We start from the raw sequence: 26508 nt of genomic DNA, 5'->3' as shown, positions 1-26508 counted from the left end.
CGAAGTTGGAACAAGTTGTCTCTGTGGCAGGGAGCCAGGAAGCTTTTGCTTCCCACACGGCACCCAGCTGGAGAAGCACGTGGAATGACCGTGACCTGGAGGCCATGTCCTTGCTTCGTGAGTGTGGGACTAGAGGCCTTGCCCTTGCTCCAGGAGCGCCTGGTGTGGGAGAGACGGGAGAAGTCATCCTCTTTGAAAAAATCAATCTGACTTCTACACCAGTCTTCGGGCGGAACCGGTCTGCCCCCTTTGCTACTCCTAGGTGGCTCGTCTTGGAGTCGCTCGCTAGGAGAGATCTAGTCTGTTGGATCCCATGGAAGAATGTTAAAGCTGTCATTTTAGAAAGTGTCTGAAAAACTCAGACACTTACAACAAGATCACGATGTTCTGGAGTATCCAGTCAAAGGAAGCAAGCAGCTGTCTAGGAGCTCTTGCCAATTCCGTGTGAAGGCAAACATGCCAGTCATTTCCCCAAGGCCCTCAGCCTCTCCTCCAAACCGCAAAGGCAGTGTCTCTGAGACACCAAGGTGAACATCCACCCCACCCTCCCTGCCCTCAGGGAAGCTAGGACAGCTGCCTGTGGGGCTTCAGCAAAACGTCCCTCAGACACCCGTCTACTAGGGAGGGAAGGCCAGGTCAGAGGTGCAGACCAGCTCAGAGCTCAGCAGGGTACTCCTGTCCAATTTAGATCCAGAGAGAACTGGTTCAGACTTCCATTCTGTGAACCTCCAGAAAGAGCAGGGCATTCCCTCGGGTTTGGGGAAGTTGCCAGTGTGCACGCACGTGAGTGTCTCTCTGTGTGTGATGCACACACACACTTTGCACCTTCAAACAAACTTTGCCCTTTCAAACAAGTCAAGTTACTGAGCTGCAGGCCAGGGCCACCTGCTCTGCCAACAACAAGCCATTCTCAGAAGCCTAGGGACTCACTGCATCTGCCTCCATCAGTTGTTGGGTGATGCCTCTCTGATGGCAATTGGGCCAGGCACCAATCTGGTCACAGGAGAAGGTCAGTTCAGGCTATTTATCCACTATTGCTAGGAGTCTAAGCTGGGGTCCTCCCCATTGACTCCTGGGAGATTCCCCTGAGCCATGCTTCTGTCCGACCCTCAAATGCCCCCCAGAAAGTCTCCTCAGCACTATCTTCCTCTGTGCCCCCCAATTTTGATCTCTCATGTTCCCATCCCTACCTTCCCTCAGTCCATTCATGAAATCTCTTTTATTTCCCCTTCCCAGGGAGATCTGGGTGTTCCCACATGAACTCTCCTTGTTACCTAGTCTCTCTAGGTCTGTGGATTGTATCATAGTTATCCTTTATTTTACAACTAATATTCACTTATGAGTGAGTACATATCATGTTTGTCTTTATCAGTCTGGGTTACTTCACTCAGGATAATTTTTTTCTAATTTCATCCATTTGCCTTCAAATTTCCTAATGTCATTGTTTTTAGCAGCTCTGTGATACTGCATTGTGTAAATGTACCACATTTTCTTTATTCCTTCCTCAATTGATTATTGAATTGGAAACTAGGTTGTTTCCAGTTTCTGGCTATTACAAATAGATCTGCTATGAATATAGTTGAGCAAGTGTCCTTGTGGTATGATTGAGCATCCTTTGGGTGTATACCCAGGAGTGGTGTTGCTGGGTCTTTTGCTAGACTGAATTCCCAGTTTTCTAAGGAACTGTCATACTGATTCCGAAGTGGCTATACAAGTTTGCACTCCCACCAGCGATAGAGAAGTGTTCCTCCTGCTCCACATCCTAACTTGAGCTGTCACTTGTGTTTTTTATCTTAGCCACTCTGACAGATGTGAGATAGAATCGCAGAGTCATTTTGATTTGCATTTCCCCGATGGCTAAAGATGTTGAACATCTCATAAAGTATTCATAAAGAATTCTCTAAGAAGAATTCTCTAGGTTTACACCACATCTTTAAACTGGATTATTTGGTTTGTTGATATCTAGTTTCTTGAGTTCTTTATAGATTTTGAATTTTGAAAATCGGCCCTCTGTTGGATGTTAGGTTGCTGAAGATCTTTTCCCATTCTGTAGACTGCTCTTTTGTCCTATTGACGGTGTCATTTGCCTTACAAAAATGTTTCAATTTTATGAGGTACCATTTATTAATTGTCAATCTTAGTGTTTTTGCTATTGGTATTCTGTTCAGGAAGTTGTCTACTTGCCAATACGTTTGAGAATTTTTTTTCCCTCTTCTATCAGGTTCAGTATATCTGAATTTGTGTTGAGGTCTTTGATCCACTTGGACTTGAGTTTTGTGTAGGGTGATAAATATGGATCTATTTACATTCTTCTACATGCCAACACCATGTAGAGCAGCACCATTTGTTGAAGATATTTTTCCATTGTAAAATTTTGGCTTCTTTGTCGAAAATCAGGTGTCCAAAGGTGTGTAGTTTTACATCTGGGTCTTTGATCCAATTCCATTGATCCGCCTATCTGTTTTCTGTCAATACCATGAGGTTTTTATTACTATAGCTCCACAGTCAAGCTGAAATCAGGCATGGTGATACCTCTGGATGATCTTTTATTGTACAGGATTGTTTTAATTGGTGGATTCTCTTTTTGGTGTATTCGTGAATTCAGTTTGCCAGAATTGTACTGACTATTTCTGCATCAATCTTTATGAAGGAAGTTGGTCTATAATTCTCTTCTTTGTTGAGTCTTTGTGTGGTTTGGGTAACTGGGTAACTGTGGCCTCATAAAAAATTTCACATTATTCTTTCTGTTTCTATTTCATGGAATAATTTGAGGAGTACTGGTATTAACTCTTCTTTGAAAGTCTGGTAGAATTCTGGGGTGAAACCATCTGGCTCTGGGGTGGTTTTGGCTGGGAGACTTTGAATGACTGCTTCTGTTTCCTTAGGGGTTGTAGGTCTATTTACATTGCTTATCTGATCTTGATATAATTTTGGTATATGGTATCTATCAAAAAATTATCCATTTTTTTTGAATTTTCCAATTTTTCCCCTTCGATAATTCAAGACAGGGTTTGTCTATGTAAGAGCCCTGGCTTCCCAGGAACTCGCTTTGTAGACCAGGCTGACCTCAAACTCACAGAGATTCACCTGCCTCTGCCTCTTGATTGTTAAGATTAAAGATGTGCACTACCTCCACCTAGCTAGATTTTCAGTTTTTAAATATGAACTAATGACTGTTTGGACGTCCTCAGTGTCTGTTTTTATGCTACCCTTTTCATTTTTGATTTTGTTAATTTAGATATTCTGTCTCTGCTTTTTAGTTAGTTTGGATAAGGATTTTTCTATCTTGTTGGGTTTTTTTTTTCGAAGAACCAATTCTTAGTTTTATTGATTCATTTTATATTCTCTATTTCTGTTTTGTTGATTTCAGCTCTCAGTTTGATTATTTCCTGCTATCTACTCCTTTTTCAACACAAATTCAGATATAAAATGTTTAGATTTTCAAGATGCCAACAGCAGAGCGTTCAGCCAAACACTGAACCTTCCTGTGTAGGGCGATTACACCTGTTGCGGGATATTTGTACCTGGTGTGAAGACATATTGCTGTCACAGCTGTAATAAAAAGCGAGCCAGGAGGTATAGGCGGAACTTTTGGGCAGAGAGAGACCTCTGGGCAGAAGAAAGGTGGAGTTGCCAGCCATATGGAGAAGAATCAGGATAGACTGTGCATAGATGAGGTAATGAACCATGTGAGAATATAGATGAAAAATATGGTGGGATTCCATGCTCAGCCTTGATGAGGTGGGGGGTTTGGTCCTGCCTCAACAGATTTACCACACTTTGTTGACTCCCCATGGGAGGCATTACCCCCTCTGGGTAGTGGATAAGGTGGGAAGGGAGGAGGGGAGAGAGAAGGAATTGTGGTTGGTAACGTAAGATGCATTTAAAAATTAAAAAAATAAATAAAATAAATATAAGAGTTATTTTAAGTTATAAGAACTAGTTAAGAACAAGCCTAAGCTCAGGCTGAACAGTCATATTTAATAAGTCTCTTATTATTTGTGAGTTGGTGATCCTGAGTAGAAAGTACTGCTTACTATATATACCAGCTTAAACAAACAAACAAACAAACAACAGAAAAAAAAAACCCAGGCGTAAGCAACTGTTTCCTGACTGAATCTGAGGTTCAGATTCAAGTTCTTGGAGAGAATCCGTGCCTGGTACAGTATATCTGGTCAAACTCCTGTGAGTAGGGAGTTCAACCCTATGGGGGAACCTTCTAGTGATGTTTTGCTAAGTGGACCCACAGTTAAACCTCCTTCTGAAGATGTGTGCTTACACTCAGACTGCTCTAGCTCTAAGCCTTAGAGGATCCTCTCTGGGGAGTGGGTGGCCATCATTGTAACTGTTCAAAGTGCTGAGAACGCAGGATTGCTGAGTGTTCAGCCCTAAGGGAAACATCTACATCCTCCACTCGTGACCATTGCGAAACAGGGTATGTGGAAGACTGTCACGAGCCAGGGTGTGTGGAAGAAAGCTATGAAATGTCTTCTGGGCATCACATGGGCATTGCAAAGATGAGCACCTAATGCCCATCCACACATCAAAAAAAAAGAGCGAAAGAAAGAATTTTATTTTTATTTTGTATGCATGGGTTTTTGCCTGCATGTATGTTACTACATCACTTATGAGCCTGATGCTCACAGAGCCCAGAAGAGGGCACTATAAATACCCTGCATGTCAATTACAGACAGCTGTGAACTATCATGTAGGTACAGGTCCTCTGAGGCCTCTCTCCAGCGCCTATTTGTTTTATTTTTAATTAAGATATAATTATATCATTTCCCTCTCTTCAACTCATCCTACACCCCTCCTTCCTAAATTCCTGGATTCTATTTTTAGTTATTATTGTTACATACTTATAAATACTTTTGTAACAATATGCATGTATTTGGCTCCATACATGATGTGGTTAGAGTCTTGAGGCTCCAACCACTTCCCCTAAGCCCTCAACTTACAGCCAAACCTTCAAACTACAAAGCTGGAGGGGTCAGGTTGTAAAATTAAATGACCAACAATTTGTGGGATATGTTGTTGTCCTGGATGTGGGTAAACAGAATTTCTCCGAAACGTTTACCATGATGCCTTGTCTCTGCGGGGTGCTGTCAGAGACTTTAAAAACTTTTCTTGACAGTTTCTACACTACAGTGGTTTTCCCTTTGGAGGGTGAGTTTAAAATCTACTAAAAATATGAAGCACTGAGGTGGGAGAAATGGCCCGGTGGCTAAGAACACATACTTCTCTTTGGCGAAGGACCCAAGTTCAGTTCCCACTGCCTGTAATTCTACCTCTAAACTGGCATCGGATTCCTTTGATCTTCACAGCCACTTTACACACACATGCGCGTGCGTGCACACACACAGAGATATACTTTAAATCATTAATCAGTGTTGTTTTGGGTGAGGCTCAGATACTAAAACTTCTTTAAATTCCCCAGATGCTTATAATATGCCATCTAATTTGAGAATCAGTGTTGTTTTGCTTGATTTTACATGTGCTGGTTTTTTTTTAAATATAAGACAGGAAGGATGAGAGAGGGAAAATAATTTTGATTTTGATAATTCATGGTGCAACATGCTCCATGAGCCTACACAGGTTAATGCAAAGAAACTGAAGGTGGAGCTAAGATAACATCCAAAGGGAAAGGCGGGGGTGACCTAACTGATCGTGAAAGTCTGTATCAGAGAAACCTGGGTTTCCTTCTACTGTCTCCCAGCTCCGGAATGCATGCCTTTGAGCAACTGGCTAAACTCATCTCTTTAAACATCAGTTCTTCCTCTGGGAAATGCAGGCACAGACATCTGCCCCTATAGAATTGTTAGGACTAGCGTATTAAGACGGTATAAGTTGTTGGTCATAATATAGATGAGGAGGAAGAACAGAAGAAGAAACAAGAGCTTTGAAAGACAAAGCAAGAAACAAGGCCCTTCAAGTAACCGATGTCACTGTAATGGATGAGGACACCTAGAGACAGTCTTGTTGACTTCAAGGGACTCACACATGTAACAGAGTGATGGATTGTAGCACCTGGCATGCTGTGGTAATTGGTGTGAGCCGGGTGCGCCAGAGACTGTGAAAAGACTGCACCCAGAACTTCTGAGGGACAAGCACAGCATCACACACACACACACACACACACACACACACACACACACACACACAGAGAGAGAGAGAGAGAGAGAGAGAGAGAGAGAGAGAGAGAGAGAGAGAGAGAGAGAGAGAGAGAGAAGAGAGAGAGAGAGCAGGACCTACTGGGGGAACGTTGTGATGCGCTCTGTCCTCTAGGGGGAGCTCAAGGCTTTCTCAGTTCTAAACATCTGGAAGGAGTTTTTAGTGCCAGTGATAACAGAACTGGCTTAACACTCCTAGTTTTGGGAAATCTCTTCTTTCGGATGTTTGCTCTTGAATTGCTCTCCATCCTGTTCCCGTGTAGCTGGTACACGCACACGTAGCTGGCACACGTAGTTGGTACATGCAGCTGGCACATGCTACTGGTACATGCCGCTGATACTCTGGTTCTCCCCTCTCCTTGAAAAAGTTGCTGTCCCACTTAAAGTAAGAACCAGAGTGCAACCCTTTTGGCAGAAAAGGCTCCCTCATCTAGGAAATCATTGCAGCCTTGGATAGATGGTTAGGGGCAAAGGACTTTTGTTGGTTGGTTGGATTTATTTGTTTGTAACTTCCTTTTTGTTGTTTGTGTTTTATTTGTTTTTTTTTTTCACATTTTATTGATGGTGTTTGCTAAGGCACTGAAAGGAAATGACAGGTGGAGTTCAGAAGTTTGAGGCCCAAACACCCAACACTCCATAGCCAACAAATGGTTCTAGATTTTGCTTTCATTGTTTTATGACTATGTGTTCTGAATTTGAGCTTCCAAACTTTCTCGAATCTTGGAAAACCACACCTTCAAAATGTTCTAAAATTTCTCTTATTTAGCAAAGCAACTATATTTCATTGGAAGATATTTCTCTGATTTCTAATTTAAGCCTTATTTCCATCTCTTGTATCTTTTCATTATAATCATAAACTTTTGCATGTGTACAGCCCAGGATAGGAGAAGTCCCAGGGTCATTTCTGGTTATTTTTCTAGAAAGTTAAGGAGTTTTGTACAGTTTATATCACCCCAAAAGGGACACATGCTATAAATTTGATTTAAATATAGTCTTTCCTTGCCAATTTATCAATCAAACTTTCTAGGTATGCTGTGAAGAAAGCCATATCCAAAGGTAGCAGTGGCTAGGAAATTCACTTGTATAGCAAAGAATTTCAGTTGGTTACTTGGTATGTAAATCGAAATGGCTGGGCCTACACCTCTATGCCTCTTTTGTTTTGCTTCGTTTTATTTTTGCTTTTGTTTACTGTGGGGACTGACCTTGTTAGATGGTGTTCTGAATCAACTCATTCACTAAACATGAGGACTGGTTGGCTTGAAGGTGCTGTTTGAGACTGTAGAGGAGACAGACCCAGCCTTTTATAGATAGAGTGCAAGTTACTGAGAAGTATGGTTTTACTATCAGGGGTGTAGTTCGAGGAAGCAGAATGATCAGGTGGACCTCTACAATTTGGGTAAGGAAGATTTATTTACTGGTTAGTAGAGATGTAACTTCATCCTAGTCCTGATGTTCCCGTTTTATCTTAGCTAATATCAATGAGACAGGAACATTCCTGGTGCAAGGCCATATAAAATGCTAACAGAACAGGATAGATAGATAGATAGATAGATAGATAGATAGATAGATAGATAGATAGATAGATAGATGACAAATAGGTAACCAATAGATAGACAGATAAACAGACAGACAATAGTTTGCTGGGTAACTATGTAGGAAAAACTGACTATGGTTACATAAACAAAGGCAGTGTTATGATTTAAAATGGTTCCGGTCATGTCAAGCTGCATTCATACAACTAGACAAAGTAGTTAGTGCCTTGGATATTTGACAATCAGACTGACAGAAATTTTAAAAAAATTGCTTTATATGAATGGCTGTATGAGACAAACTGTCTCAGAGTGATTGATGATTATCTGATATACTCCTAGACCCTCTCTTTATCCATTCTCATCCAAGCCCCTAAGTAAGTGGCTTGGTTATGCTGAAGTTCAGGTCTCTTCTAATTGTTTTTGGAATTAACATTATATCTTGCAGAAATTCCATGAGCCCAAAGCAAGCAATTGACCTCTTACCTAGATTTCTAGTAGAAATGTGGTTTTCTCTCTACTTCTATATTCTATTCTTGTGACTGAGAAATTCTGGATGTTTGCATAGAAAGGGCCAGATGAGAATGTTGGTGTCAACTTCAGCAGATAATTCCTCCCAAGACTCACCCAGGGCTCAGAACATTTCCACCTTCCTTAAAAGCTTCCATCACACTTAGAATCTAATACCAACTCCATAAAGGGCCTAAAAGCACTTGTACCACCTACCCTGTCTGATTACTTTCCATTTTTGTTGTACTCTAGTCTCCCTGACCTTAGTATTCTTTGATGTGGGTGTCCTTCTGTATATATGTAGCTTTTATTGGTTAATGACTAAAACTGCTTTGGCCTATGGCAAGTAAGAATACAGAAAGATTGGAAGAGATATAGATAGAGAGTAGGCAGAGTCAAAGAGACGTCATGTGACTGCCAAAGGAGAAAGACCCAATGTAGCTGCCCAAGAAGCAAGAGTAACAAACCATGAACCTCATGGTAATAAATACAAAATAACAGACATGAGTTAATTTAAGATACAAGAGGTAGCTAGAAATGTACCTAAGTTATTGGCCAAGTAGCCTTCTAAATAATATAGTTTCTCTGTGATTATTTGGGTCTGGGCGGCTGGGAATGAATGAGCAGTCTCTGCTGACATTAGTTTGGGGCTAACCTGCATGACCAGGCACAAACTTTGGGTCTAGGTGTGTGTATGCCAACTCAGGGTTAGGAGGAAAGCAGTTGAGAGCATGCTTGCTGATTAACATCCCTGCCTGGGCAAGCTGCTGGATTGGGTCTGCTAGGCGTGTACAGGCAGGAAAGCATGGCGGATTTCTACTGCCATACATGGAGACATTTCCAGGCTGCACACCATGCTGCATGGCAGATTTCATTTTAATCAGACAAAAAAGGTTTATGTGCTGCATGGTGCTTCCCAGAGTTGAGGTGGTAAACATAGCTCCCACCCAGCAGTTCAAGAACTGGCAGTAAACTTACCTCCATCATATTGAAAGGCCAAGAAAGATGGATCCAGCATTCAGGGCTGCTACAACCACACTGCTTACCATTTTAAAATGTACCCTATCAGAAAAGAATTTCAGATAAACAATAGGACAGATTCAGACATGAAAGACCTCTAAATGAGACACAGTATGTTGAAAAATGTACACAGGCTTGGGAGAGAGAGAAAATAGAGTATAAACAGTTATAAAAAGAAGTAACCTCTTTACTTTTACAGCAAAAGTAATTTAAAAGAGTACAGAGACTCATAGATTAAAGGAGTAAAGATAATAAGTCAAGTAGATGTAATCTATACAGAGAGTCTGTATTATGTATATTGTGTTTTCTTTGAATTGTCTGACTGTTGAGAGACATTTGTTTCTAGAGGCTGCTAAGTTAGACCAACATAAAGGTGTCTTGACTTCAAAATTTGGGTCTAAGGATATGTTGCTTTGGAAAAGAGGTTCTTTTTTTGTTTCCACAGAAGATGAGAAGCTGTGGGTTCCTTCCAGGCTAATGTGATTTGATGAAAAAGGACTGTCTTCAAAGGTCTCCATGAACCCTAAATATACTTCGCCCAACAAACAACAGGAAGCAGTTTGGAAAAAACTACACACAAATTCCTAAAGTGATTGTTTATAAATGTTTGTTTTCATTTAAAAGGAATTGATTATAAATGATTAAATGGCACAGTCAATCTCTTTCTTATAAAGGGGGGGAAGGGAGACAAGGGAGCAACCACCAAGGGAACAGGTCTGAGCCAGAGACCTCTGGAGGGCCAGGCTCAAGCCAGGGACATTTGTGGAAGCAGGCCCGAGCCAGTGAACTTTGCTGGAGCAGGCCCAGGGCAGTGACCTTCACAAGGGCAGGTACAAGGGAGCAACTACTGAGAGAGCAGGCCTGAGCCAGAGTTGTCTGTGGGACCGGGTCCAAGCTAGGGATCTCTGTGGGCGCAGACCCGAGCCAGGAACATCTGCAGGAACAGGCCGGAGCCAGCAACTTCTGCCAGAGAAAGCCTGAGCCAGTGCCCTCCACCAGAAGAGGCCCCAGGAAGTGACCTCCATAGGAACAGGTACAAAGGAGCTACTGTCAAGGGATAAGGCCCAAGTCAGAGACCTCTGTGGGACCAGGTCTGAGCCAAGGGCCTCCATGAAAACAGGCCCAAGCCAGCGATTTCTGCTGGAGCAGGCCCGAGTCAGTGACTTCCACTGAAACTGGCCTGAGCCAGCCAGCAACCTCTGCCAGAGCAGGCCAGAGCAGGCCAGAGCAGTGACCTCTGTCAGAGCAGGTGGAAGTCAGCAACCTCAGCAGGAGTAGCCAAAACAAGTGACCTCCATGGGTGCAGGTCTGAACGACATCCATGTTTACAGAGTGACACCCAGGCATGCCGAACATGGGAACACGTAGTCACCTCTGGGGTGACTGGAACCATGGCCCTGACAGCAACATGAGAAGCAATCATCTGAGCCTTGTATCCACTGGCACCTGGAAGTTTGATCACCAGAGATACAGTCCCAACTGATCAGAGGAAAAGATGGGTAGATAAGGTAACAAAACACTCAACACCACAAAGAGCAACACATACCAAGAAAAACTAGAGGCTCTACAACAGAAAGACTTGAATATCCCAATATAGATGAAGCAGAGGAAAATGACCTAGAAAATAACTTTAGGAAAATGCTTGAGACCCTTAAAGAGGAAATGAAAAATTCTTTCAAAGAAATGGAGGAAAAAACAAAAAATAGAAAAAAATCAACAAATCCCTTAAAGAAAACCAAGAAAAAGCAATCAAACAGACGAAAGAAACAATTCAAGACTTAAAAACTTAAAATAGAGACAATAAAGAAAACACAAACTGAGGGGATTCTGGAAACAGAAAATATGAGAAAACAACCATAAATCACAAATGCAAGCTTAAATAGCAGAATACAAGAGATGGAAGACAGAATTTCAAATGTTGAAGATGCAATAAAGGAAATAGACTTATTGGTCAAAGAAAACATTAAATCTAACAAAAGCTTAACCCAAAATATCCAGGAAATATGGGATACCATGAAAAGACCAAAGCTAAGAATAACATGGATAGAAGAAGGAGAAGTCCAACTCAAAAGTAGAGAAAGTATATTCAGCAAAATCATAGAAGAAAAATTTTCCAATCTAAAGGAAGATATGCATATGAAGATACAAGAAGCTTACAGAACACCAAATAGACTGGATCAAAAAAACAAAGTCCCCTCACCACATAATAATCAAAACATTAGACATACAGAATAAAGAAAGAATATTAAGAGCTGCAAAGGAAAAAGGCCAAGCAGCATATAAAAGCAGACCTATCAGAATTAGACCTGACTTCTCAATGGAAGCAATGAAAACCAGAATGTCCTGGTCAAGTGTTATGCAGACATTAAGAGACCATGGATGCCAGTTCAGACTACTATACCCAGCAAAACTTTCAATCACCATAGAAGAACAAAACAAGATATTCCATGACAAAAACCAGATTTAACCTATACCTAGCCACAAACCCAGCCCTACACAAAGTACTAGAAGGAAAACTCCAATTAAGTAAGTTGACTACATCAACAAAAACACAGACAATTGATGATCTCAAAGCAGCAAATCCCAATGAAGGGAAAACACACACACAATAATATCACCACCAACAAAAACTAAAATAACAGGAACTAGCAATCACTAATCATTATGTCCCTTAATATAAATGGACTCAACTCTCCTTTAATGGGAGCTCACCAAAGCCAGCTGGACTGGGTCTGAATGAGCATGTGATCAAACCGGACTCTCTGAATGTGGCTGACAATGGGGGCTGACTGAGAAGGCATTGATAATGGCACTGGGACCTGTTTCTACTGCATGTACTGGCTTTTTGGGATCCTAGTCTGTTCGGATGCACAACTTCTTAGGCCTGGATGGAGGGGGGAGGGCCTTGGACTTCCCACACAGCAGGGTACCCTGCCCTCTCTTAGGATTGGAGAGGGAGAGAAGAGGGTGAGTGGGGAAGCGGGAGGGAAATGGCCAAGGAGCATTGTGATTAATATAGTTTCTATGTAATTATTCGAGTCTGGGCAGCCGGAAACGACGGACTAGTCTCCATTTACATTCCTTAAATAGGCCAGCTTGTGTCTGCCTCAGGATCTCCTAACAGTCACTAGTCTCCTTGCCTGGGAATTTATATTTCATATTTTCACAGAGTTCGCTCATGTCATTTATGGTCCTGCATAACTGTTACCCCAGAGACACCTTCATAATTCTGTATCAGACACAGCCCCCCCGACCCAGCTGTGCACACTTCATAATTCTGTATCAGACACAGCCTGCCCCCCGCCCCAGCTGTGCACATATCTTGGGAGATTTGCTTTATTTAAATGGCACTCCTCACTATCTGAACCCAGTCATCCTGCCTGCCTCCCAAAATGAAGCTTTTCCTAGTGGGAAAACTGGGACTGGAACCCAGTGGCTGCTGTGATCAAATGCTGTCATCCCCTTTGCCTGCCCATAGAGGCATGCGCTTTGACATGAGAAAAGACTTGATGGGCACCTGCGGCCTAGGAATATCTCCTTCTATTATGGGACTAAGCCTAATTGATGACATTTTAGCAAATTTAGCATTTTCCAGCAACCTGAAGCTTTTCTTAGAGGTGTAAAGCTTCCTGCAGTGTTTTACAAGTCCGGTCGGTGGCTTCTCACCCTGGGCTTCTCCTTTCTAATCTAAATTCTACTTTGTGTGCTTTAGTATGTCCTAAGCAACTTTAGTAAATCCTTTATAATAGGATCTGCTATTTCCACTTCCTTCCTTATCAAAAGAAATGCCGAGGACTTAAGGGGTCCTGCAGGGACACCACGGGGTGGAGACGCTGCTCACCCAGGACCAAGTTTGTATTGTTGCTCCTTGGAAAGTACTGGAGACTAGCTGAGAACATGAGCTAGGGATCTTGAACCTATAAAAGCTGCTCCTTTGTGCTTCTGCCCGTAGTCTTAAAACTCCTTACTACATGGAACATGCTAAAACACACTTTTGAACTAAACACTTTAATAGGAATGTATCCTGCAATGGATGTATTTTTAACACATTTCCGTTTCTTTTATCCCCATCTAAAGCTGTCAAGAAAAGCCAGGACCATAGTAGGACTTTTTTAAAATTGAAAACAACGTCAAAACTCTGCAGTGGTAGCTAATGCCTTTAATCCCAGCACTACAGAGGCAGAGACAGGCAGATCTCTATTTGAGGCTAGCCTGGTCTACATGGAGAAAATATGTCTCAAAAAAAAAAAGAAGAGAAAAAAAGCAACTTCAGTTAAGTGATTGTATATGAACAAAATTAATTAATGGAATCCTGCAGCCATAAAATGTGATAGCCAGTGTGCATCAGAGATCAGCCACTCTTGGGTTTTAAAGCCTTTCCTCTTTCTCCCTGCCCCTCAAATCTGTCCTTCTGTGAAAAAGAAATCTGTTCCCTTCCCAATGGAAGACCTCTGGCAACTGGCCCTCTGGCAGTCAAGAAAGGCTAGGTGTTTAGTTCTGGCCACTTACAGTCTGAAACAAAGATCTGTTTATCTTTTTTAGCCCTAATTAATTGACCATGAAGTCTTCATGTTCCTAATAAGACAGTTGGAATGTGGCAGAAGGGACATCCCTCAGCCTAAAGCAATGGCTGGTACAAGGAAAATGTCTGCCGTAAAGTCTCCCAGATCCATATTAGATTTGCAGGGAAGTTAGAAACAAGCTTTGCTGTGGTACCACTGAGATGTTGGCATCTGGCCACGGCACACTGTAGTTTATGTTGGCCCATAGAACTGGTTGCTGAGGAGGAACTGAAAGGATTATCACTTTGAAATACCTACTAAGATGTGGCAACCATAAACTGAAACAAGAAAGGAGCCCTGCAGGATTGCTTGGCACGCAGAGTGGAGTCAGAGCAAGGTATGGAAATAGAAGCTAGCTGTTGTATAATGATTACAGCTAGGAAGCTTCTTTGTGAGTCTAAAGATGTAGTGCTTTTTTTTCCTTTGGACTCCTAGAAATATTTGAGTAAGTTTTGGGAGCTTTGGATTCTGCCTTAAGTAAGTTATTTTCAAAATAATAAAGTTCTTTGGTGGTCTGCTGTCTCAGAAAATAAAATATGCCAAACCTTTCCCCTGTTAATGGAAGAATTCAGTGAGCCATGTTACCCTTAGCAACGAAAGAGTTGCAGAACAAACATGATGCAATAACTTAAAGGTGTAGTAGTAGCATATGTGCTTTGGTGGTAACCAACAGCTCTCTAATTGGACTTAAGAGTCACTCAACAACAGGGGTACCATGCCTGGTACTGGAAACCAAGCTAACTACTCAGTGTTGGAGAAACCATGCTTTGGGGAGAAAAGTCTACAACCACTAATCTACTAAACCAGCATAATCCCTAACAACAATTCACAAACATTTGTCCTCATACCCACAGGTAAGTGTAGTCTTTCCTCTTCCTCAAGGAAACTTCTCTTTGAAACATATGGATACAACTACAGAAAATCCCAACCAATATCCAGAATTGTGGAACCCAGTACCAGGATGCATCTACAAAATACTCCCACACCTAAGGTTCAGGAAACATTGTGGAAGGAGGGCCGGAAAGACTGTATGAGACAAACGATCAGGGAGTCTGCTGTTAGATTGTGTGTCCTAGTAACATCATAGGTTGCACCTGTAAGATCTCACCAACATGACTGCTCAAATGTGAGTTGAACAAAGGATACCAATAAACATGTCACACTGCACCAGAAAAGCCCAGGAGATGATGCGGGAGAATTGTCTGTATTCTGTCAATCATATTTTAATAAAACGCTGATTGGCCAGGCAGGCAGTATAGGTGGGAAAACCAGACAGGAAGTAGAAGTGATGCAATGAGAACAGGAGAATTCTGGGAGGCAGGGAGGTTCCTCTGTCACTCCTGCGCAGACCACCGAAGAGGCAACATGTAAGCTGTCACATTGAGAAAGGTACTGAGTCCGTGTGGCTAACATAGATCAGAATAATGGGTTAAGATAAGTCATAAGAACTAATAAGAAACCTGACCTAATGGGCCAATCAGCTTTATAACTTATAGAGATCTCTGTGTGATTGATTTTCGTTGGGAGTTGCCGGTTGTGGGGTACCAGGCGGGACAGAAACCCCAACAAGCCGGCCCTCATGTTACAAGGAGACCTCAGCCTTACACAAAGAGTTGCAGATGGTGTTCCTTCCCAAGAATACCACTCCAATTGGTTGTCCAGTGCCAAACAGCCCTGAAAGCATACATACAAATAACATTATAAGGATTCAACAGGTTATGTTTGGAAATATATATACACATGATTAGCAATTGATTAAAAATAGGCCAAGAATATGGAAAAGTCTGGAGGAAGGACAGGGAAGAAAAAAACTAATTAAAATAGAACCTCAAAAATAAATGAAGAGCTGGGCGGTGGTGGCGCACACCTTTAATTCCAGCACTTTGGTGGCAGAAGCAGGCGGATCTCTATGAGTTCAAAGCCAGCCCGATCTACGGAGTATACAAACAAAAAAGAGTAGCAGAGTTGAGGGACTTGAAATCACCCAATATTTTGGTAATTTGAGGCAATTTATAGTTTTCACCTTGAGATCTAGATGACTCAAAATGTACCTCACTGATTAACTGGCCTCTTCAGACACCAGGGCTCTGAGAGAAAGAAAAGCACATGTCCTTATTCACTCACTTGTCTCTCCGTCAGTATCTGTTATCACATAAATATTCAGTAAACATGAATGGATGTGAGGCAAGACCAACCAAGTACCTTTAATAGGTTGTCCTAAAGGGCTAAGGATACACAATTCTGAATTTTAATGTGTGGCTGCACTAGTATGAAGATAAATATTTTTAGTGTGGTAATAGAAATTTGGTTGAAGCAGCTCTTCCTGTGGTGTTATTTGGTAAAATGAACAATTAATGCCATTTTAATTCTTCCAAGGCCTTTCTGTTTCAAAGACTGGAGTGTATTTCTGCAGACTGGAACATTCTGGTTAATGGTTCAAGAAGATAAAATAAAGGAAAAAAGGAAGGAAGAAAGAAAGAAAGAAAGAAAGAAAGGAAGGAAGGAAAGAAGGAAGAAGCAAGCAAGCTTGAATCATCTGAATGAATGTTCTAAATTATGTAAGAATTCATTAAGATGAAAATAAACAACTAAATGAAAATTCACCTCTGCTTGTTTTATGTATTTCCTTGAAAAATAATATATAATCTATAATCTTCAATATGATATGTAGATGCTATTCTTTTTATTTATACAACTTTAAAAATTTAAATGTTGGTATGGCTAGGATCTCAAATGTCTACCCCAAGTCTAAGTATTAGAAGGTTAGCTGCCAGCCTGTGGCATTAGGGCTGGGGCTACTGTAAGTGTTACAGTTCTGAGAGGAAAGGCTTCTCCATTGGAGGTGTTTCAGCTCCAAAGAGAAAGGTATCCTGGATGAAGGAAGGCAAGGAATACCACAAAGTCACACCACACAGCAAACCACTCAAGAGATTTACTGGGAAAGACACAGGAGGGCGGCTGCCTCTGCTCAGGTGAGAAGCAGCCAAGAACTGAGCAGGAGGCAGGCTTGATATAGGGTTTCTTGGTAGGTAGAGTTTTCCCGGGTGGAGATTTCCAGGGTGGGGTTTTGTGGGATTTCAAGTCAAGCCCAAGGATTGGTAGTGTTTCGAGCGCAAGGAATCAATCCTTTTGGTGAGTTTTCAAACCTGGAAGTGGGCTCAGACCTTTTGCCCTATAGGTACTTTTAGGAAATTGGCCTTGGGGAAAATTTAGGCAAGTGAGAGTGTGCTCTTTAAAGGGTAGTGAGACCCAGGGTGCTCTCAGTCTTTTGGTTACTATCTGGTAAGCAGACTATTTTATGCTATAATACCACAGACCGAAGGCAACGCAGCCGACCATCCGAAAACTCGACACTCTGAAACCATGAGCCCAAATAAATGTTTTGTCGTCTAAAGTTTATTGTGTCAAGTATCTTGTCCCAGTGATGGAAGGCTGCTTTCTACTACTCTTGTTCAAAAGAGGGAGGACACGTTTGTTCCAAGGAGGAGCCAGAAGTCAGGCTCTTTCATCAAAGCAGTCATAGGAGAGGAAGCCTAGAAGAAGCCAAGATTTTGCAAAGTCTGATGGCTGTGCATTTTCAACACATTTGGACCACAGACATATTTCAATGGAAAAGATAAGAGGAATTAATTATAGCTACCGAGAAATCTACATATACTGGCTGACTTGCCTCTTTTTTTTTTTTTTTGCAGTAATTCCTTCCCCAGATTGGAGTAGAACTAGAAAAAGAGGGTCCCATCTCTGTAAATAGTGCGCTACCAGGAAAATCTTCATTTTGTGTATTGCCCCCAGGAGCATTAGAATTGAAGCTGAATCTTACAGAACACTACACACACACACACACACACACACACACACACACACACACACCAACTGCACATTATCTGTCCTCTTCAAAAACTGGTAACTGACTTTTCTGTTTCTTAGAACTCCTCGAAGCTCTCCACTTTTGCCTGGACAATGGAGCAGTACTACAGAGCGCCAGAGAAACAGATGCCGCAGGACCTATCTAACTTACCTTAGATGTTCTCCTCCTTCAGAAAGGTTTATTTAGTCAGTAGCATAATTTTATTGAGAGTCATTTTAATTGAAATTGATAACTGCTTTTCTATTCACTAGAATGCACCGTGAGTTACAGCGAGCACTGCATGCTGTAACGTTGGGCAATTTTAAGCTGTGTGAACCATTTAGGTGTCTCTACCCCCAATATCACAAAATTTGCTGAGAACTTCTTATTAAAGGGAATAATTTTCAGGTTGTAAAACCTTGCAAGTGGTGTCAACGATAATTGGAAGAGTGATATAACTAGAGGATAAAGATTCTTAATAGATGAAAACACAGTGGTGACGATGTACTGTGGTTTGTAGGCTTTGGTACAGCAATTTCATCAGAATTGGAGCATTCCATACGGTAAGGGAAAGAGAGGAATCTCAGGAGGTAAACAAACTACACATGTCTGGGGAAGATGAACTGTGTGAGATTTCGGATCGTCCCTTCCCAGCTTTAGGGGGACAGTGAACAGCCGCTGGCAGAGGGCACTCTGGTCAGCCAAGTGGTAAAAGGAGGTCTTCCTGCTTGTTGAGATGCCTGGAGTTAGTACAGAGCATCCCAGGGAGGGAGATTTCATCACTGGTGTGGGCCAGGCCTTTTTGTGACGTAGAAGCTTCTGACTCATCCTTGCTCTTGTGAGCAACTCGTCACCATACTTCTGTTAGCAGCCCCGATAAAAAGTCATTGGCTCACAAAGGCTTTCATCTTCCTGGGGTGAGTAGGTGTAGTGTGTGTTATGTCTCCCAAAGAAAAGTTCTCATGGCAAACTTAAAGGGCACCGGAGACAGTGGTCAATGATGGATGGATACAGAGATAAAATAATGACTGTAGAAAGGACCAGGTTGTCCTATAGGATACAATACCCTTGGAGTAAACCATGCACACTTTATACATTCCTGCAAAGTGCTATACTAGGGGTAGAAATTGTTTGTTTAGTTTGTGGCTATCACAGAAACCAGGTATGACTGAGAGAGAGAGAATAAGAGTAGCAACAGTCGTGGTTCAAGTCAAGAGTCTACCAGACCCTGGATGGGGTACAGCTAGGCCTACAGGTAAGACCATCTCCCTTGGACTCAAATAAACCAAACAGCTTGAGCTGATCCCACCAACTTCATGGAGAAGGAAAACACACAAAGGCAACCCAGGATGAGAAAATAGACAATGGGTAGAAGTTATGAAATCTTTGAATATTGTTAGTTTTTTGCTATGTGCATTGGCATTTTTCCTGCATGTATGTCTGTGTGAGGATGTCAGATCTTGAAGTTACTGACCATTGTGAGCAACCATATGGGTGTTGGGAATTGCACCTGGGTCCTCTGGAAGAGTAGTCAGTGCTTTTAACATCTGAGCCATCTCTCTTCAGCTATGCTGTGCTAGCTTTTACTAAAGATTTTAGCGTTCTCTTAGCTGTTAGACCCCAAGACCAATTCACTTAAAATGTCAGCCATGGACCTTCAGAGTAGCCCTACAAAGATTACCTCCACACTCTCACTATTTGCCACGGGACAGGGACTAGTGATCCAGAGCCTTGGTTGCTGATCTTAATTAACCTCTGTAAAAAGATTCCATTACAGAGATGGCATAAAACTAACCCTTGAGTGTTTCACAACTTGAGAAAAGCATCTAAACAGTATACAGGGGCACAGGAATGTCTAGTTTTAATGGCAACATACCACAAATTAGAATAACCTGGGTAGAGAGCCTTACCTAAAGAATTGCCCCGATTCCCTTGATTGATGTGGGAAGACCCACTCCAAGTGAGGGTGACCCATGGGTGGAACCTTATGGTTGCTTCCTAAGGATCAGCAGTTTTCCAGAAACATCTCAAGGTTTGTTTCTTGCTGTTGGTTTTTGGTTGTGTTTGTTTGTTTTCAAAACAGGGTTTTTCTGTGTAACAGCTCTGGCTGTTCAGAAACTCACTCTGTAGACCAGGCTGACCTCAAGCTCACAGAGATGCGCTTGCCTCTGCCTCCTGAGTGCCGGGATTAAACCGCTGGGCACATCGCCAGGTTTTAAGGGCCAAATTAGGACTGCTGAGGTACCCACCATTGTGAACCTAGCCACTACTGATTGCCAGCCTCTCCAGTGTGAGACAATCATCACGGGACTGCTCTGACAGCTAAAGTACCCAGGCTCAAAGACCAAGTAACTATTCAGTTTCTAACTTCTTGTGTTTGAGACAGGTGACATTGCTATTTTAACTTAAGCTGATTTAATAATCTTCAGTATATATTCAGCCTGTCAGCTCTGTTTCTCTAGAGACCCCCAGCTAATACATGCACCAAAAGGAATGACAACAGATCCATCCACACAAGGTGCCAGGACAAGGCACAGCTGTAAAATTCCTAAGAATATTATGGCCTGGTAACTGTATGATGCCTGACATTATTGAGAGAATTCTACCACAGCCTGTGCCTACTGCAGATACACTTGGGGCTCCTGAGAAATTGATGAGTTTTCATACACCACCCTGTTCAAGTTGCCTGTCCCTTGTATAACCTTATAAGAGGGACGCCGTGTGGGGTTGGGACAGTAAAGCTCACGAGGCTCTTGAACAAGCTAGGATCTTTGTGGGACTGTACCCCCGACCCCGCATTGCCTTAGTGGGCAATGTAGATGACACACACACATAAGTCAACTTGCCCAATAAGGGGATAACAAATGGATATATAGGGCCCATGCCTGTCAGTGAGGGATGCAGATATGCCTTCACCTGGTGGATACTGTCCTGGGCCTCTTACAAGCATTTCCATGCAAGCTAGTAACAGATGAAGCTATTACCAAGGGTCTCACCCAACTCAGGGATGAATGGGCACTCAGAGAATTGACAGCGACAGAGGCAGTCATTTCCCAACACTGATGTACAGAACTGAGCTGAAACTATGCACCTTACAACCTTCTGGGTCTGAGTTTGTTTTTTTTTTTAATAGGGTTACTCAACAGTTCAAGTGTTTAGGTACCAAAGGCACACTGAATGAATGGAACCAAGTTCTCCCAAGGGCTATTAACATGCCAAATGAAAACCCTAGTATCAGAAATTGGCTACCTTCCTATGAATTGCTGGCTAGAGATGCCCCTGATGTCTCACAAACCTTAGAAAGGCTATTGTCACCATGGTTGGTGGCATTCCAGATCTCGACAGTAAAGCCCTGTTACTGAAGACACCACATGCTTTGGTTTCAGAGCATGGAAAATAAAGCTGGGAGTGAGCTGGAAGCTCCTTCCTTACTGGTGAGTTTTCACAGCGTCCCACAGTGTATACAGGCTGCCTAGGGAGAACTGTCACCAACCTTCCTGCTTGGCTGTGGACCCTGCACGCTGGCATGCAGAACGTGCCTACGTTTACAATAGTGGTAAGCTGCCACGAATGTAATTCACAGTTTTACAAATGGGTTTAAGGCCAACTGCACCGGAGGGAGTTCTCTGTTGTTGTAAGCTAGGAGCAAACCTGTGTCTGGAGAGGTCACCGGCCCCGTGGGAGAAGTGACAGCTACTGTTTGGCTGAATGGACCTGATATGCCTAGCAAACTGCCTTCCAAACATTTATGCTTACACCCATAGAGCACCGCTGCCGTCAGCTGCAGTCACTCATGGAAGGAAGCTTGCTTTTGCAATAAATGGATCGTACAGATGCAGAACCACTGCTGAAGTTCCCAAGGACCGGTGACTGTTGTTGTGGCACGGTGGCCCAGTGCGTAGCCACATTCCAACATCAATACCATCCCCTCCACGCCATATTTTGACATCTGTGTCAACCCCTCTGCAGAGAATGTTGTGAAAGAGGAAGTTGGAAGGAACCTAAGAGGCAGAAGAGGTGGGGTCCTTTACAGCAGTTTTCCCCAAACTGAAACATTTCCTCAAAGAGAGGAGGGGCTGAAGGTGGGGGCGGGGTCATGAGGCTCAGGAGGTAAACACAGTTCCCTGTCTGGGGAGCTGAGACTGGCAGGATTCGGGAGGGCCACTCTCCAGCTTATGGAAGCACTAAACACCATGAGGGGGGCGGGGGGGGGGGGCTGACCAGCAGAGCTGCTGAGATCTCTTACACCTGCAAGCTGTGTGGAGTTCCAGGGATGCAGCTTTCCTGAGTTACCACCCTTGTAGGGTGACTTCCGGGATGCAGCTGCTTCTGAATCATTCTTACTCAAGCAGGCAGCTTATCACCTCTACTCCTGTTAGTGACCCCAGGAAAAACTCGCTCTTTCACCAAGGGCATCACTTTAGTTTGCTGTGGGTTCCATTTCTGGGGTAAATAGGGGTGTGTGTGTGTGTGTGTGTGTGTGTGTGTGTGTGTGTGTGTGTGTGCGTGTGTGTGTGTCCATCCTTGGGAAAACTCTGCACATAACAGATGTCATCCTAGTAACGGGACTGCATAATTAATCTGGATCATCACCATCTAATTCTCTAATATTATCACTCACAACCCACAAAACATTCTAGAAAATAAAATGATTCCCAACAAAAGTATCTTTGGAGAAATACCTGAAAATCCAAAAGTAAGTTATGAATTCATCAAAAGAGCCGAGGAACAATAGACATAAATAAGTAGGAACAGAATAGCTTTAAACTGTCAGAAAAATAAGGGAAAGGAGACAAAGACCTCATTGTGTGAGGTAGTCTCTCTCTTACACACACTCTTAGATGGTAAGGCTCTTCTGCATGCCCCACTGCCACGAACTCCAGAGACTCGGAGTAGAGAATGCAATGGATTATCGATGCACTGCAAAAATAATTTATTAACTTGCTTAATTAATTAACTGTAATTGGAATTAAATCCACCCATGTCCAGACTTCCCAGACCTGATATGATCCGATCCATGCAAACACTAGCTTCATGTATAGCCGTCCTCAAATTCTAGTGAGCTGGCTTTCTTTCGGGTTCTTGGAAAGTCTACACTAGTGGCTATCCCAAGGCCATTGCATTGCCTAGAATACTTTTCCCTTGGCTACCATCTTCCGGTATATTTCACATAAGTTCAATTTAAACCCACCGCCTCACTTCCCGATCAATCTATCAAATAACCCATTTCCTGCATGCCTCTTGGTCCCTGCCTGAAATTCTCTTACTTGCAATTATTTTGTTTTCTGCCCCCATCTTCTTCGACAGAGCATCAACTGCACATACGGGGGATTGCTGTGCTTCACTCATGGCTTTGGTTTAGCTGATACCTAGGAAAGGAATGAACAAATAAACCAATAAAGCGTAAAGGAGCCCATAATGGAACTACTTGGGGGGGGGAGGGGGTAGATTTCACAAAGAAAAATGGGATTAAGAAATAAAATTAGGGAGAGGAAAAAAACAGCAAACAAGGCCAGGGGTGTGGGAATTGGCTGTGGTAAGTACCTTTGTGTAACTTTTATATATGTAGAACGAGATGTGCAACGGGGCCTTTCATGCTCAGCTACTTTTCGCTGTTACGAGTTGTCTTCAGCGTGTTGACGGCATCTGTCCTCAAGGGTTCTTTCTTGGGTTGTAGGTGTTACTCCAACTTCCTAGGGCTTCGACGAGAAACACCTACAAAAACTGTCCCTGGGGGTTCCACAGCCTGCTTAGGGGGCCAGGACAAGCAACGAAGGAGTGAAGGAATGATCACTGCACTGAATAAAGTTTACATCAATGAGAGTTGAAATGGCCGGTGGCCCCAATTTATAATTATCCAAAACAAGTGTAAGTTGTGGCATTCAATGACCCATTACTATGGCAGCTTATACAGTCAGCAAGCTGTTGTCCAGACTGTTCGGATGCCATATGATGTATGTGTGTGTATGCAGTAATGGGGTAGGGAGGCTGTTTGACATGTTAGGAAAAAATCCATACATAAAAAGAATTATAGGACTGAGGAGATGGCTCAGAGAGATCTGAGTTTGATTCCAGAACCAGATCAGGCAGTTCACAGGGACCGGTAACCCCAGCTCCAGAGGATCTGCTAGGTTTCAAAGTGCCTGACCTCAATGGATATGTGTGTGCACACACACGTTTAAAAACAAATACATCTTTAAAAAGTTTAAAAAGAGAATGGTAAGCTAAGCATAGTACATGTCTGTAATCCCAGCACTTAGGAGGTAGAGGCAGCAGGATCATAAATTTAAAGTGGACAACATGTCAAGACTCTGTATAAAAATTTTAAAAATTGAGGGAAAAAAAATGACAGAAATCTCTTTGGGAAGCCTCAGCGGAACCAGTGCTTTTAGCTGATGCATTGGTGCAGATACAGTCAGTGGCTTCTCCAGCCTGACAATGATAAATTTAAATTCTTCACCCTCCTGATAACCCACGTCCCTCAGTTCTCCTACAGCGCCCCTGCTCAGAACTTCAGCATTGACATAAAAGCTGTTAGCCCCCCTTTCCACCTCTCAGGGGCTGAACCTGTCCACTTGGAGGGCAAGGGAGATCCGCTCTTACAATCTTCCTCATTGTTTACGGGCAGATGTCAAGATAGAAGAACATTATGGAAATTCAGAAGCCAACACAATGTGACATCCAACCTGGGCAACAGCTTAAATCCTAAAAAAATTGTTCATCCCCATGAGGAGAGTGGCTGGCTGCTAGTTTAATTAAGCATTATCCAGGAACATTCATGTGTGAGATTTAAGAGAAGGAAGGTTCAGACATTCATCCTGGAACAAGTTCAACGGGAGTTTCAGTTAATTTCCAGAATGAACAATTGGTTTTTGTTTGATTGGAGGTGGGGTCAGATGTAAAATGATCCTTAGTTGCTGCAATGAAAAGCCAGTCTGTATTTCTAGCAGTCGTTGGGCTCAAACAACTATTATGCTGGTGTCAGTCACAAGCCCTGTGCCCCCACTACGCAATATAGTGGATATCTTTCCTCAGAATTTACCAGTGTGGCTTAGGGAGATGGCTCACTTGATACGGGGCTGCCATACAAGCATGAGGATCTGAGGTTGCTTCCCAACACCCACAGGGAAGTCGGGCAGAACAGCACACATCTGTAAGACCCTTCGAGGGGAAGCAGCAGGATGTCAGGAGCTTGCTGCCCAGCCAGTCTAGCCAAACTGAAGCTTTCTGTTCAGTGAGAGACCCTGTCTCCAAAACTTCAGTAGAGAGCTGAGGAGGACAACTGATACCAGCCTGGGGCCATCTTCACATGTGTGCACACACCTGAGCATATTTTCACACACGTAACATCCCCTTCAAGAACATACAACTTAAAAATTTTGAATGTCTAGCTTCTTGAGTTCTTTATAAACTTTGGATATTAACCCTCTGTTGGATGTGGAGTTGGTGATCATCTTTTCCCATTCTGTGGGCTGCTGCTCTGCCCTACTGATGGTGTCCTTTGTTTTACTGAAGCTTGTCAGCTTCATGAGGTTCATTTATTAATTGTTGATCTCAGTGCCTGCCTACTTGGTGTACTGTACAGGAAGCTGTCTACAATTGGTCCCATCTACAGGATTGCTGGGGTAAAGGTGGAACAGAAGTTGAGGTGGGAGTGGCCAGTCAATGACTGGTCCAGCTTGGAACCCATGCCACAAGAGGAAGCCCACACTCAACACTGCCTGGCAGAGCTGGATGGCCCAGAGACTAGGATAGGGCCAAACACTGACCAGAAAAAAAAGTTAATGAAATGATTACTAATTATGCTTTATTATCCTTGTAGACCACAGCCTAGTATAATCTTCATCAGAGAGGCTTCAGGCAGCAACTGATGGGGGCAATGACAGATGCAGAGACCCACAGCCAAATATCAGGAGAAGCTTGGAGAAACTTGAAGAGGGTGAGGAAAGATTATATGAGCCAGAGGGGTCAAGGATACCACAGGAAAATCCACAGAATCAACCAGTCAGGGCTAATAGGGGCTAATAGAAACTGAACCAACCAACATTAGGGAGCCTGTAAGAGTCTAGGTCCTCTGAATATATGTTGTGGTTGTGCACCTTGGTGTTCTTGTAGGACTCCTAACAGTAGGATCAGGGGTCTCTCTGACTCTTTCGCCTGCTTTTAGGAGACTTTGTTTCCTGCTGGGCTGTCTTGTCCAGTTTTAATATGAGGGGAAATACCTAGCCTCATAGTAACTTGGTATGCCATGTTTGGTTGATATCCCTGGGAGGTCAGCCATTTTCTGAAGAGAAACAAGGAAGAGTAGATCTGGGGAAGAGGGAATGTAAGGCGGGGGACTGAGAGGATCGGTGGGGAAACTGTGGTCAGGATGCAATATATGAGAGAAGAATAAATAAATAAATAACAAAAATAAAAATTTAAAAAATTTTAAATTTAAAGTCTTTACACACACACACACACACACACAGAGAGAGAGAGAGAGAGAGAGAGAGAGAGAGAGAGAGAGAGAGACATGCAAGCATGTGTATGTGTTCTGTCTCATAAACATGCAAACTGTAGATCTTTTGGCCGTAGCCCATACTTTCTCTTCCGCACTATAATGCTACTAGTAGAAAAATGAAATGAAGGTGAACCTTTAGGCTGCAAAGGTAGGGAGAAGGCTATGCTCCTTGTATAGAGGTCACCCCTTGATTTGGACAAAGAAAAAGCCCATACCTCAAACACTGACAAAATTACAAAATATCCGAAAATGGATAAAAGCAGGATTGTCTTATCTTGCCAAGACAAGATGAGAGAGTCCTAAAAGGTTTCTTGCCTTTAAAAAATGGCATGTCAGTTACATCAGAACTTAACCAAAGTTGGTTGAC

At 42.8% G+C, this 26508-nt stretch overlaps 1 long non-coding RNA gene across 1 annotated transcript; it reads left to right on the top strand.

The window, feature by feature from the left end:
* Window positions 1-884: 884 nt before the first annotated feature.
* LOC148119546 (uncharacterized) lies at window positions 885-16366 on the top strand. The gene is made up of 3 exons (XR_015735179.1): window positions 885-1009; window positions 3371-3677; window positions 16168-16366. It is a non-coding gene; the product is annotated as an uncharacterized LOC148119546 (long non-coding RNA).
* The last annotated feature ends 10142 nt before the right edge of the window (window positions 16367-26508 follow it).

Source organism: Myodes glareolus, chromosome 16, assembly GCF_982192425.1.
Source record: "Myodes glareolus chromosome 16, mMyoGla1.1, whole genome shotgun sequence".
Taxonomy (NCBI): domain Eukaryota; kingdom Metazoa; phylum Chordata; class Mammalia; order Rodentia; family Cricetidae; genus Myodes; species Myodes glareolus.
This window is presented reverse-complemented; position numbering and strand designations above follow the sequence as displayed.